The following is a 12,171-nucleotide window of genomic DNA, read 5'->3' as shown; positions in this document are numbered from 1 at the left end:
TCTCTTAACCTTGTTTACGAATATTTACAAAATATATTGTTCCAACCTATTTTCAACTATTTACCAATCCTTATTCATGCGATGGAATAGAAACATACAAGGTAAGTCGCCACATCCTTCCCTTTCAGTACAAATATTAGAGCATTCGTATTATTCAGATTATTTACCGAAAATATCAAACAGTATTCAGAAACCAGAGCTAACTAATATTGTTTTTCAGGCGATATGGCTCTAATATGTCAGTAAACCTTCTGGAAGTGATGAATAACAATCTATGCAAGAAATATTCTCGGAAAGGTATAGGGAATAAGGCAGACAACGGCTGAAAAAAATGATAGGTGAAGAAAACTGAGAAACAAACAATAACAACTATTTCAACCTAGCGAGGAATTTCGGATCTCCAATGTCGATTGGCAATAGGAGAACGCGTAGGTACTGGTCAAAGCAGTTAGTCAGGGAGCATACATTTATTCTTATACATTTCAGGTATGGTTTTCTATGGAACGGAAGATTCCCATTACTATGATGTTAAATGAATAAAATGAACTTGTAACTGAATTACATTGTTAATATCCTCTGAATAAAGATCTTAAAAGGTAAGGTAGTGGTTTTGAAAGGTCACATAAGAGCAGTTTGATCTAGTGCTAAATTGAAACGTAACAACTTCTTTGAAAATGTAGGTCGGGCACACTGACAAACCAGATGTGTCCCTAGCTGTGACGAAAAGTTCGTCATCAATAAATGACAATTCTGTCGATTCCATAGTAAATAAACGAACAATATCTACAATATTTACAAGTAAATTTAGACCGTTACAATTCCCCCCTTGCCTCAAGAAAATTTACTAGCGTAAATTTTCATCAGCGCTAGCTGACTTTAGGTCTTTCGCATTCCATATCCCCTTATAATTACCGTCTTCATCTCTTAATTCATATGTCCACGGGGATACCCTTTTTTTAATATAAAAAGGCCCGACAAATCTTGGCGCTAGCTTAGCACTAAAATATTTGTCCGCCTCTGATACCACAAAATTCTTCCTCCAAACGGGTTGATTTGGCCAAAATTCTTCACTCCTTCTTCGAAGGTTATAAGTTTTTTCATTCTTTCGAGCAGCCACATCTAACCTTTTCCTTATCTCCTCAAAGAGTTTTCTGAATCCTTCAGGCCTCGAATCTTCAGCAGGTTCACTATCAACCAATAGATTTTTCCTCCGAGAGATCTCCTCTCCGCACAAAACCATTGAGCGGCCGAAATTCACGAAATATGGAGTGTGGTTAGTCGTCTCATGTCGAGCCGTTCTCAAGGCGCATGATAGCTTGGGTAAGTTGAAATCCCAGGTCCTGTGATTATCGGACACATACATAGCCAACATTGACTTCAATGTTCTGTTCACTCGTTCAGTCGGGTTTGCCTGAGGATGATAATGGGCATTATACCTAATTTTCACCTTATATTCTTCCACGAGTTTTCTCATCTGTCGAGATCGGTATTGCGGCCCATTATCGCACAAAAGAATTCGAGGAACTCCATATACCAGAAAAACTTCCTCTTCGATCTTCCTTACGATGATTTCTGCTGTTGACGATCTTAGCGGAAAGACTAATGAAAACTTGCTAAAGTAATCTGTTACGACTAAGATAAATTTATTGCCTTTTGTAGATCTAGGTAAGGGTCCCATGATATCACTGGCGATCATTTCCCATGGCCGGGTCACTTTCGGTTGTGGAGTCATTAGTCCATTTGGTCCTCTGAGGTCGGGTTTATAGGCGGAACAAGTGGAACAATTTCGAACAAACTTCGACACGTCAGATTTCATCTTTGGCCAATAATGCCTTTCCCTGATACGATGGTAGGTTTTGAATATTCCTTGATGTCCTGAGGTCGGGTCTGCATGAGCTTCAATAAGAATTTTCTTCCGATCCGCTTTTGGTACAACTAACTTCCAAACGTCGGTTTGGTCTTCTAATTCCACGTAACACGGTTTGACGTACTTGTAGAGTGATCCCTGAGAGAATCTCCAATTGGGGTATTTTTCGGGTTGTAAACTCACTCGATCTTTCACGCGCAGGTACCACTTGTCCAAAATCTCTTCTTTCATCTGCTGGTTGATGGCATCAATGACTGGGACCGATCGAGAAAGGGTGTCAGGAACGATGTGATCCTTCCCTTTCCTGTGAACAATTTTGAAGTCATATTGCTGCATGCGGACTGCCCATCTTGCCAGTCGTCCTGATGGATCTTTCAAATTCTGTAACCAGACCAAGGAATAGTGATCGGTTATTACGGTGAACGGAATAGCTTCTAAATAAGGTCGCAGTTTTTCAATCGCCCACAGCACGGCCAAGCATTCCCTTTCTGTAGTAGAAAAATTGCGCTCTTGTTTCGTCAATGATCTACTCAAATAGCAAATTACTACGTCCTCATCCTCGCGAGTCTGAGTGAGAACAGCGCCAATTCCAAATGCCGAGGCGTCTGTTTGCAGAACAAATGGGAGGGAATAATCCGGACAGCTCAAGACTGGTGCTGATATAAGACGTTCCTTCATCTTCTGAAAAGCGATATCGCAAGTTTCGGTCCAATCAAACTTTCTACCCTTTTTCAGCAGCGATGTGAGTGGAGAAACGATGGATGCAAACTCAGGTATGAATCTCCTGTACCAGGAAAAAGTACCCACCAGTCTCCTGACATCTTTTACCGATTCTGGTCTAGGAAGCTGCAACATAGCCTTGACTTTATCGGGGTCGACATGCAATCCATTTCTATCTACAACGTATCCCAAATACTTCATTTCTGGCCTACAAAATTGACACTTTTCGAAGCTAACAGTGAGATTTGCTTCTCTCAATCTGCGGAAAACTTCATCAAGAATTGTCAGATGTTCCTCCAGAGTTTGGGTAACGATCACTACATCATCCAAATAGACGAAGACGTGTGGTTCTAGTTCAGGTCCTAGGACGGTATCGATCAACCTCTGCCACGTTGCTGGTGAATTATGTAACCCGAACGGCATCCTTTTAAATTGGAACAAACCACGCCCAGGAACGGTAAACGCTGTATACGGTCTCGACTTTTCCGCCACAGGAACTTGCCAATACGCAGACTTGATATCAAGAGAGGATAAATAATGTGCATTTTTCAATTTATCGAGCGTGTGGGAAACATATGGGAGAGGGTAGCTGTCTCGTTCCGTTACCGAATTTAGTTTTCTGTAATCAACGCAAAAGCGGTAGCTCCCATCTTTCTTCTTAACGAGAAGAACCGGTGACGACCAGCCACTATTCGACTTCTCGATAATATCGTTCTTCAACATCTCTGTTAGTTCTCGATCAATATGTTGTTGAATAATAGGCGACACTGGATAATAACGCTGTTTGATGGGTAGTGAGTTGGTCACGATGACATGTTCAGCTAGATTCGTACAGCCTAAATTATTCCCCATGAGCTCCTTGTTCTTCTCTACTACAGCGTTTAGCCGGGCCTCTTCCAATGGTGATAAAACTGTTTGTCCTCGAAGATGGTCCAATGCGTTCAGATAGCAAATTTCCTCAGAAAATTTCCACTCGTTGTGCCTCAGATTCGGAACCACTCCCATTGCTCTCCAGAAATTCGTTCCCAAAATTAAGTGATGAGGGACATCAGGAACCACTAAAACTCGAATTAATTTCAGCTTGCCTCTTAAACAAAATGGCACTTCACATTCTCCTATACTTTCACATACTTGACCATTGGCAACAGTGCAACTAATTCTCTTTGCTGAATTCAAATGTACCAAATCTTTTACGATTTGCCAACCTGGGTGTCCCAAGATAGTGGCTGAGGCACCTGAGTCTAATAACCCCAGTAAACTACGCCCCAAGACTTCAACTTTAAGGTAGGGTCTCTCATCGTTTTCGGCGTGATCCAGAATATAATCAAGGATTGGTTGAATAGCAGTCGCCGAGTGCAATTCGCGAGCGCCTTCCCCTCGACGATTCAAAGGCGTCGCTTGTCGTTTCCCGACACGGAGCAGTTTGGACAATTACGAACGGTATACCCTTTTCTCTTACATCTGTAGCATTCCAGTTGCTTCGGTAGAGCACATCCTATAGCACGATGTCCGGGTTGATCGCATCGGAAACATACTATCTCCTTCGACTGATTGTTCGACGGAATTCGTGCCGTTGCTATCTCTAAGGCATTCAATTCCTTGGTGACCTCTACGAAAGCCAAATCCTTCTCTATCACGTTGCCACGACGTGCTGATGGTTCTACGTAGCTATTGATTATGTCCCTTCTGGCTTCCATTCTTCGACATACCGAGCGAAGTTCTGAAATGGTTGTGGGTAAGGGTTCACGTAATCTGTCTTGGTAAAAGGGATGTAAATTCTTCATAACTATGTTCAGCTTAGCTTCCTCTGTCATTGGGCAACCTAGGCGGCTGAAGTAGCTTGACATCACTGCAAGATAAACTCCGATGGTTTCTGAGTGGTGTTGAGTCCTTTTCTGCAATTCTTCGAACAATGCGTCAGAATGATTGGCAGGGAGATATTCTTCTCGAAACTCTTCCACTAGTTCTTCCCAGGTCGATACTCGATTCCGACAATCTTTATAAAATTGATACGCCTTGTCAGCAAAAAGGTCCACACCTGAGTCCAACAAAACAGCGTTGGGACATGTCGCGCCAGTCTCAACTCCTCTATTCCCTCGAAAAATGCTGTCACCGACATTCCTTTACCATCTCCAGAAAACTTCTTCAGATTCCATTTATAAGGCGGAATCATTTTACTGGTTGAGCATGGGTCAAAGACTGGATCTTCCGTCAGAGACGATCGAGCAACTGCTCCTAAGTTAGCATGGAATGATTGCGCTCCCAATCTGCTTTCTAATTGATTTAGTGCAACCGGCACACGCTTCGTATCACTTCTCTTGCTGCTGTCAACTTTATGTGAAAATTCGTCCATCAACGACAGAGCCAAACCCAGGAGTTCGGATTTCCGGGTTTCTTTGTCCTTATCCTTATCTGGGTCCATATTGTCTATACGATTCAACACATGTGCTAGCTTGGTCTGAAGTTTCATTGCCCCGCTACTCGTTCCAGAATCGGTTATGTCATCAATCAGCCTTCTGATATCATCTAGTTTCCCTCTGATTGCAGCCTCATCTTCCTCGAAAGTGAATGGATATGAAGGATATCGAAGACTCTCGCCGTACCTTTCCATCTGCATTACTTGAACCAAACGATGTCTCATTTCCTCACAAGTGCCAGATGCTACGCCCCGATATGCTAATTCATAGGTCAGTTCGTCTTTATCAAGACGATTTATTACCAGTCTTCTTGCCATAACGCTATTCTACTAGAGTGGTATCAATTAAAAAAAAAAAAAAATATTTATATTTTTCCAAAGTTTCCAAAAGTCACCTACTAACGCCAAAACGCAAAAAAAAAAACCTTCTTTTAAGGCCCCACGTTGGGCGCCAAAATGTCACCTCACAAACCACAAGAGGGGACTAAATCATCTGTCGGTAACAAATAAGACAGATGGGTATCCGCGGCTAAGCTAAACAGTGGAGACGGGAGTGGGTTAAACAACTTAGCAAATTTCAAATAGATCTTAATGGGCGCCAGGTAAATTTAATCCTCCAGATACCCTAAGTAACTCACAATATCAATAACTTACCAATTAATATTGGAAATAAAAGATAAAGATCCCCAATATGATTTATTCAGTAATCCTAACTTACATGGATTAACCAACAACGCTTCTAAGACAACAATGCAATATTCACACTACTACGCGATGTTCAAATGTCCATACAAGAGCGCGGTGTATCTAACCACGAATTCAATCAGCCATAAATTACGGTAGTAACGACGCTCAAAAAACTACAATACGTCGAGTAAAACTACCACGAAAATTGAGTAGGTGAAATCGTAAATACTAGTATCGGATGGTAAGACAAACTCGTTTGCGTCGCGTGAGCTCAGGCGTAGGCGCATCGGTGTCAATCAGCAATCGTGAAAGGAAGAATATACCTCAATTTCCGTTTCACAAATATCTATGTCAATCAGGTATCAATAACAAACTCTTAATCAATAAACGATAAACCAACACTATATCAACAGGTATCAATAAACATAAGGGCAACAATTATTCAAATATCTCAGTATATCACAAATATTCAATTAAATCAATTATAACTTGCGTGCTCCTTTTGGGCCACCCGGTATATGGTGTTAGGCTACCCTGTAGTATGGCGGAAGTGGATCACCCTGTAGTACTGCTGAGATGGATCACCCTGTAGTACTGCTGAGATGGATCACCCTGTAGTACGGCGGAGATGGATCACCCCTGGCCAAGGGGTTTTCTATACGATTCTTCGTGTGCGGTGTTCTGCACGGAAGTCCTGCTGGGACTTGATGAGTGACTGAGGGCCTTCTGTTTCTTATGAATCTAATTTCGGAAATCCTTCCACCTGGCACGAGTTCGGTATCCACCACAAATCCTCAAAAGAGCTTAAGTTTCCGACTGCAAATATCCACACCAAAATGACCAATCAGTCTTCCACTATACAATCCTGACTTGTAGAAATAATCCCCGTGAAGGATGGCACAAATACAACCAAATATATCCTACAATCAGTCTGATGATACCCTTTGAACTCCGAACCAAGCTCACCGAAGGCTAACTTCCAAATACTAAGAGAATGCCACATCTGACAGCTAACCAGTTGTTGCCACAGTGCATCCAATCTACACTACAAGCACCAAGGGGGCGCTGTGCACAACATCATAAATCTAACAATTCCTCCACAGCCACTTGATACATCATCAACAAGTCCATGACCCATCAAAACTCCTTCTCAAAGCAATGCAACCCTAAAACAACCCTTGACAACTTGAGTAACCGATAAATCCTCCACCCGTGAACAACTGTAGAACTAGTTCGGTGTAAGTCGACGGAACGATACTACGAAAGTTCGGCAGATGTCAACCAACAGCTGTCTCTTAACCTTGTTTACGAATATTTACAAAATATATTGTTCCAACCTATTTTCAACTATTTACCAATCCTTATTCATGCGATGGAATAGAAACATACAAGGTAAGTCGCCACATCCTTCCCTTTCAGTACAAATATTAGAGCATTCGTATTATTCAGATTATTTACCGAAAATATCAAACAGTATTCAGAAACCAGAGCTAACTAATATTGTTTTTCAGGCGATATGGCTCTAATATGTCAGTAAACCTTCTGGAAGTGATGAATAACAATCTATGCAAGAAATATTCTCGGAAAGGTATAGGGAATAAGGCAGACAACGGCTGAAAAAAATGATAGGTGAAGAAAACTGAGAAACAAACAATAACAACTATTTCAACCTAGCGAGGAATTTCGGATCTCCAATGTCGATTGGCAATAGGAGAACGCGTAGGTACTGGTCAAAGCAGTTAGTCAGGGAGCATACATTTATTCTTATACATTTCAGGTATGGTTTTCTATGGAACGGAAGATTCCCATTACTATGATGTTAAATGAATAAAATGAACTTGTAACTGAATTACATTGTTAATATCCTCTGAATAAAGATCTTAAAAGGTAAGGTAGTGGTTTTGAAAGGTCACATAAGAGCAGTTTGATCTAGTGCTAAATTGAAACGTAACAACTTCTTTGAAAATGTAGGTCGGGCACACTGACAAACCAGATGTGTCCCTAGCTGTGACGAAAAGTTCGTCATCAATAAATGACAATTCTGTCGATTCCATAGTAAATAAACGAACAATATCTACAATATTTACAAGTAAATTTAGACCGTTACAGTCGCTGTATTTGATATAATTTTTGGATGGCCGTTGCTTGTAGAACTTTCGGTCCCCATGCAATGGCTCCATACGTTAACATAGGTCTTATTATTGCAGTGTAGATCCAGGCGACTACACGGGGTGAAAGACCCCATGCGCGTCCCACTGTCCTCCGACATTGCTCATAAGCCACGTATGCTCTTTTTGCTCTACTCTGTAGATGAGAGTTCCATGTTAGCTTCTTGTCGAGGATAATACCAAGGTATTTCACCTCATCAGAGAAGTTTAGTTGGCTTTTGAAGATTTCGGGAGGTTTTAAGCCCGTTAAACTTCTTTTCCTGGTGAAAAGGACCATCTCAGTCTTCTTGGGATTGATCGACAGTGAGTGTTCCTTACACCATGTTTCTATCAATTTGAGCCCATCCTGCGCTCTATCGCACAGTGTGTTTACAAATTTGCCAGTCTGCAAGATATTTATGTCATCTGCGTATGCAATTGTGTAGAATCCATTTTTGTTAAGGTGATTAATTAGGGTATCCAGAACTATGTTCCAGAGACGGGGTGATAAGACCCCTCCCTGTGGACATCCCCTCATGACCAGTCCTTTAACTGTGATGTCTTCTACATTAATACTTATTGCTCTGCTAGAGAGCATCTGGAGTATCCATTCTCCTACTACCAGGGGTACATTCCTGGAGTGTAGTTGCTGGGTAATTGTTGGAAAGGTTGTTTTATCAAACGCTTCCTCAATATCTATGAATATACCTAGGGTGGATTCTTTGTTGTCCAATGATCTCTCGATTCTGCCAACCACATGGTGAAGGGCCGAATCAGTAGACCTTCCCGGGGTATATGCATGCTGATTCGGATGAAGTGGGTTGTTAACAAGTACTTCATCTCTTATGTACCGCTCACATAGCCTCTCCATGGTTTTTAAGAAAAACGATGTGAGACTAATTGGTCGGAATGCTTTTGGTAGGGTGTAGTCCATCCTACCTGGTTTGGGTATAAATACTACTCTTACTTCTCTCCACTTACTGGGAATATACCTCAGAGCTAGAGAGGCTCTGAATATTCCAACCAGGTGTGGCATAAGAGTGTCCAGTCCCCACTGAAGTAGGGCTGGTCTTATACCGTCAGGCCCTGGTGACTTGAAGGGGGAAAAGCTCGATATAGCCCATCTTATTTTGTCCTCATCAATTACTGTACTAGCATATTGCCAGTCATATTGTGAGGGTGTTATTGATACATCCGTCCAGTTCGCCGTTCCAGGAAAGACAGAACCTGGGAAGTGAGTTTCCATAAGAATCTCAGCACTCTCCTGGAGGTTGGCGGCTTTGTCGCCATTTTCCCTCGTCAGGATGCCAATAGTCTTATGGTGGTCATTTGAGAGTGCCTTCTGTAGCCTAGAAGCTAGTGGAAAATCTTCGACTGCCTCACAATAGGCTCTCCAGGCTTCTCTTTGTTTTCGCCTACAGACTTTTTTAAACTCTCTGAGGTTGGCTTGATATATAACCCAGTCCTCTTCGAGTCTTGTACGTTTTGCCTTGTTAAAGGTCGTTCTCGATGTCCTCCTGAGGTGTTCCAATTCAGGGCACCACCATGTGTTGGTTGTGCCATGCGTTTGAACCATCCTCATTGGACAGGATTCCTTATAGGCAGTGTCTATTTTGTTGTGGATAGATACTGTGTACCTTTCCAGTTCTTCATTGTTGCCAGGAGTCAGGACCTCTGTTTCCCGCAGAGCTCCTCTTAAGAGTCGATTGTAGAGAGCTACATCCGTCCTCTTCGGGTCACGGGATTTTACAGTAGTCCTGAGATCCTGGCTTATCGTATAGGTCAGCCAGCGGTGGTCTGACATAGAGATATGGTCCGAGACTTGCCAGTCTTGGATTTTGTTTGATATTTCGGCTGTCGTGAGCGTGATATCTATTAACGTTTGGCTACGGGCATTAATAAATGTTGGCTCCGTGCCTCTGTTCAAGATTGTTAGATCTTTCTGTATTATATATTCGTATAGTGACTTACCTCGGGCGTTGATATCCTTGCTGCCCCAGCTCACGTGGTGAGAGTTTGAGTCGCAACCCAATATGAGCTCCACTCTCTGGTTGAGGCAGTGGTCCACTAGTACTTCCATTTCTCTGGTCGGTGGTAGGGTGGCTGCATCTGAAGGGAGGTACACCGATGCGATTATCAACGCCATATATTTGCCTTTCCCAACTGGACATTCAACTTTGACCGCAGTGAGATCTGAGGTGCTGAATTGTGCCATCGGAAACGCTCTGTATTTCCTAGGAACGTAGACAGCCGTCCTAGGTTGCTGGTTGCTTGGTAAGCTGAAAATTTGACCAGTTAAACTACTGAAACCAGTAATTTTGGTCTTTATTATCCAGGGCTCCTGGATCAAAGCTATTGCCTCCTCCAATACATCAAGGTGGCGACATAGTGTTGCCGTTGCCGCCTTTTTGTGTTGGAGGTTGCATTGTATTATTTTTACTTTTTTTCCAACGTCCTTGCCCATGAGACAGTTGTTGGATACAAAGTTACCTTTAGAGGTCCATCTGCTCCCCTGCTAAGGGGGAGGTGGCCTCGCTGTTTTTGGGTGCCTCCTCCGTCAGGTCATCGAATGTCATCTGTTCAGATGCTTCGATTTCCTTTTCGGGACCCATGGTGGCCTTGGGGTCAATATCCACTTTAGGTGGTTCAACTCCCAAGGACCTAGGGTCTTCCGAGGTACCCTCTGTTTCTTTTACTGTTGCCCTAATAGTCAGTGAGGTAAACGCGTAGCTTAACCTCATCGACTTCTTCTTCAGGACAGCCATATCATCTTCTCCGATCCCGAAGACGAAGAGGTGTCCTTGTGGGTTCATCTTAACCTCATGATGGAAGGTGCACCATCTTGCTACCTTCAGGTCAGGATTCTGCGCCTTTAGCCGACCCAGCACCCTCTCCTTTTCACCGGATGTCGTCTTGTGGACGTCCTCCGGGATCCAGAGTGAGGCTTTGGTAAGCTTCGGGAGCTTATCCACACTGACGACCGCAAGTGATGCCTCCTCCCATGGCTTGATATTCATTGTGGCTTTCTTCAGCCACTCTAACGTCACGTCGTCATCGCAGACCACTCTGATGATTTCACCGGAGTATGTCCACGACTTGAACGTGGGCGGTTTTCTGTTGTTGCTGGAGGCGGAGAAGATGATCTTGTCCAGCTCCTCCAACAGTTGTTTTTTGATGAGACTCTCTCGTTCTGCGGTAACCTTACCGTACGGGTTAGTCTCATCTATGATGGCTACCTTGAGGTGTCTCAAGGCGGCCTCCACGAAGGTTTTGGAAGGTGCAGCGACATTTCTGTCGCTGCGCAGCTTCTTCAACCTTCTTGGGGTTCCCTCCGTGGAGGTACTCGCGTGAGGGCGCTTTCCTGCGGTGGCAGCCGGTTCCTTGCCTTTTTTCAAGGCGGAGCTCTTGGCGCCCTCCGCAAGAGGTGCCCTTGTTGTTGAGGATGGAGTGGAGGAGGTGGAGGGTGCACTCATAGTTGCTGCCACTTCTGCCTCTTTCGCTCTCTTCCTCCTCTTGGCCTCGGCGCCGCTGATTCGCTTACGCCTTGGCCTTTGCATTGCATCGCGAGGTGGTCTGCTATGTCCAGCCTCTTTCTGAGCGGTAGCTTGGGGTGAGCATTTCTGTTCATCCCCAGCCCCCGTCCTAAATTGAGGTGAGCATTGCTGTCCAGCCTCGGGATTGGTTGGTTTTTTGTTTTTTTCTTTAGTGTCCATGTATGTTCCCACGAGTAGCAAGGGAAGGGTTGGTCACCTCTAGCAGAGCCCCGCATTACCAGAGGAAGGCTAGTTACAATGAGGTTTCGCCCGGTTCCTCAAGGGGATCGTTCGTAACCGCATATAACCCTGCGGCCATTCAGCTGTCGACACGATTCCTTACATCTTAGCTTGGGTAGGCTGGTCCGCGGTGGCATGTTTTGCAGGGCTTTTGGGGGGTTTCAGTTCCCCTCACCCTACTTATTTCTGCCACTGACCAGGAGTCCGTCAACCCCGTCCGTTAGGCCACATTGGCTTCCCGGATAGGGCCTCCAGTCCCCTGGCCGTTCCCCTATCCGCCACCTGGGGACGCGCCCGATAGGTAGCCCAACCCACGGGTGGTCGCATATTATCTCAAATAAGAGTGATTTTAGGAGAAATGTCGAATCGTGTGCCTTGTCAGAGAATGTTATTCAGCAAAACCATAATATGAATTGTAATGGTACTAAAATTTTACCTACTTAAAAGAAGAATTCTTTGAGAAGATAATTTTCAGAAATGGCTGAGATATATAGCGAAGAACAATTGATGATAAAAGATCAGACCTCAATAATAATCTCCTGAGAAAAGCAATATATATTG

General features: G+C 43.7%; 1 protein-coding gene and 1 long non-coding RNA gene across 6 annotated transcripts in view; both read left to right on the top strand.

The window, feature by feature from the left end:
• The window catches only part of bbc (choline/ethanolaminephosphotransferase 1 bbc), an 85,938-nt gene that overhangs the window by 31,263 nt on the left and 42,504 nt on the right, over nt 1–12,171 (top strand). The gene's annotated exons all lie outside the window — the stretch shown is intronic.
• Nucleotides 5,452–7,581, top strand: LOC141482974 (uncharacterized). The gene is made up of 2 exons (XR_012465827.1): nt 5,452–7,409; nt 7,468–7,581. It is a non-coding gene; the product is annotated as an uncharacterized lncRNA (long non-coding RNA).

The sequence above is a fragment of the Leptinotarsa decemlineata genome, unplaced genomic scaffold, assembly GCF_025532065.1.
Source record: "Leptinotarsa decemlineata unplaced genomic scaffold, Ldec_3_MD MMD2_tig00002159_RagTag_RagTag, whole genome shotgun sequence".
NCBI lineage: Eukaryota > Metazoa > Arthropoda > Insecta > Coleoptera > Chrysomelidae > Leptinotarsa > Leptinotarsa decemlineata.
The sequence above is the reverse complement of the archived record's forward strand: the minus strand, read 5'-3'. Positions and strand labels throughout refer to the sequence as shown.